The following is a 2600-nucleotide window of genomic DNA, read 5'->3' as shown; positions in this document are numbered from 1 at the left end:
GCAGGGAAACAAACCTCTATTAATCTTCCTAAAAATGACGCTCCCGGCCCATACCCCCACCTCCCGAAACAGTCTTGCCACCTTGTTTCTCAGGTAGTAGCTCTCAGCAAAACTTTGGAAATGCTCCCGTGTCCTGTTACCACCACGTCGTTTTGAAGGTTGCACTTAAAATGCATCTGGGGAGATTTTCACCGGCGCAGAGACCGTCGCTGCTGGGTGGGGAGGTTAGTGAGGGTTATTTCTCAGCTGAATCGATGTCCTCTGGCCTGCTTCTTGGGAGCATTTGGCACAGAATAACCCAGCCGTAACATTTGCACTCGGGAAGGGCCGCAGATCCTTTCGCAGGGCTCTCGGTCTGTTAGATGATACAACAAACTTTAAGAATTTCTTTATGGGGAGGGAGAAAAGGCTGATGACTTCTAGCAAGTCAGCCTGACCTAGTTATATATCCCACCTTGCATTCACAGGTTTCGGAGGCAATTTTCACTTGCAAATGCTTCTTGTATGGTGGCATCTTTTTTTTTTTTTTTTTTTTTTCTTAAGTTAACTTTTCAAGTGTGTGTGCTTTCTCTTGCTACGGGCTTGTATCAGGATTACTCACTGTGGCTGGGTTTGAAGCGAGTTTCCCTCCACTGAGAACAGCGGGGGATTTTCAGAAAGGCGTAGATCTGCCCCCATTGAGGTTGACAGTAAAATGCCCATTGGTGTCGGCGGTAGCAGAATTAGGTAGCTGAGTGCTTATGAAAAAAACCCGTTCCCTGCCTCCAGGGCTTTGACATTTAAACCTGGGGCCTGTGATCTTGAACGTTGCAGTCGATCTGAGCTCTTGTGGTCATAGACAAGGAAGAGGCGATCTGTCCCTCGCTGTACCCTCGCAGGCATCTCTCACCGTGCACCTTTACAGGTGGAAAGGGTGAGTTCAAACAAAAGGTGTTGGGAGGCCGAGCTGGGTAATTCCTGTTTCACAGGAACAGAGATGAATGTGAGGAGGTGCTATATCGGTATAAATAATAGCATTAGTAACAGCAATATAAAGGGTAAAGGAAAAGATGTGGGCAGATGGAAACCGAATGCAACTGGTAGTACAGTGTCATGTATTAACCACGTTTGGACAGTCCATTTCACAGCAGCGGGAATGGAAACGTTGCGTGGTAGGAGGTTTCGGCTCAAGAATAAGAAATCAAGATTTTGGGCTACCAGGTCCTTTGAGTGAACGCGGTTGTGGGGATCAGTGCCAGACTGGCAGCCCTGGAGGCTCGCAGCGTTTCTGTGGAGAAGATGCGCGCAGCGGGCAGCGGAGCAGCTTGACGTTATTCCAGAGCGGTACCAGGTTTGGGCCGTATCCACATGCAGCATTTCTTCTTGGCTTTTCTGTTGATCTCCACTGCTCAGTGCCACGGCCCCTTCAACTCCTGGAAATGTGCTCTAAGACGGAAGGAAAGATAACTTTTTTGCTTTCTCCCTAAAGCCAAGGGTATCCTGACCCGCTCCATGCTGAGCCTTTCCTGAAAGGCAATTGCTCTGGAGGCGAGAGGGGCAGTTCAGCCTGCTGCCATTCATGTTGTGCTTTTGTGATGTTGGTTTTATTTCTTCCCCAAAATGGGGCTGAGATGGCATTTAGGCTACTGGGACGGTAAGGCCTTTGGATCCACTTCAGTGCTGGGGCTGCTCAGTGTTGGGCCTAGTCACCTGTGCCAGGGGAAGCCTCTCCGAACCGTTGCTGGGATCCAGAAAAAAGAGCTGCAAATGATCATCACGCTGTGTATAGGGCTCTCTCGGTCTCTGCTCTGGGTTCTTGGGTCACTGGAACAAGCTGGATTTCACCAAAACTGTCTCTTTGTGAAGTATGCTCTTACAATTTGCTTTCACATCCATTAGGAGGAAAACAGGCTGCATAAATAGACCGGAGTTGTACATCTCACCTAGAGCCAGAGGAGCAGAGCAGAGAGCATGTCAGCAGAAGGCACTGAGCGGGTTGGAAGCGAGCACAGAGAAGTCCGATAGAGTCCTGCAAAGTATGATGATTATTTTCAGCTTTTTTTTTTTTCTTTGCTGGTTGTGCTTTTTTGGGAAGCGCTTTGTGACCTTCCTATTTGTGTCATGTAAGCTTGAGGGTGTTTTTTACAGTGTCTAATCTTGCATAACAAAACTTTCGATATACTTTGGGGAACTGATAACTTGTGCTGCGATTTTGCAACGCTCCACTCACTGCTGAGCGTGTAAGATCTGCCACACGCTAAGCCCATCTTTTGTGAGCTCTCCTACTGAAAGTGAACATCTGCTAAATCATTAAATCATCAAGCGCAAGAAAGAGGAAATGTGGCCTAGTGGGTAGGACACTGGTTTGAGAGTTGGGGAAACTTGGGTTCTGGTCCTGGATCTGCCCCTGGCCTACTAACCCTTAGTGAGTCATTTAATTTCCGTCCGTATTCCTGCCATTTGTCAGTCCTCCCCGCAGTACAAACTGTTCAGGGTCGGGTTTCTGTGACGAAGGGTGTGTACAGTGCCTAGCACAGCGAGGACTTAGGAGCACCACTGAAATACAGATCAGAACGGTACCATGAATGGGAAGCAGCCATTCTCAGAGTATAATGGTTGAA

General features: G+C 48.2%; 1 protein-coding gene across 9 annotated transcripts in view; it reads left to right on the top strand.

The window, feature by feature from the left end:
* The window catches only part of NCOA1 (nuclear receptor coactivator 1), a 247091-nt gene that overhangs the window by 69644 nt on the left and 174847 nt on the right, over positions 1 to 2600 (top strand). Inside the window, exon 4 of one of the 9 annotated variants that reach the window (XM_025210717.1) lies at positions 1879 to 2015. The exons of the other annotated variants lie outside the window; for them this stretch is intronic. The gene's annotated coding sequence lies outside the window, so the exon portion shown is untranslated. The remainder of the gene's footprint in view (positions 1 to 1878; positions 2016 to 2600) is intronic. 9 annotated transcript variants of the gene reach the window in all.

The sequence above is a fragment of the Alligator sinensis genome, unplaced genomic scaffold, assembly GCF_000455745.1.
Source record: "Alligator sinensis unplaced genomic scaffold, ASM45574v1 scaffold637_1, whole genome shotgun sequence".
Taxonomy (NCBI): Eukaryota; Metazoa; Chordata; order Crocodylia; family Alligatoridae; genus Alligator; species Alligator sinensis.
Note: the sequence above shows the minus strand (reverse complement) of the source record. Positions and strands in the feature narration are given on the sequence as shown.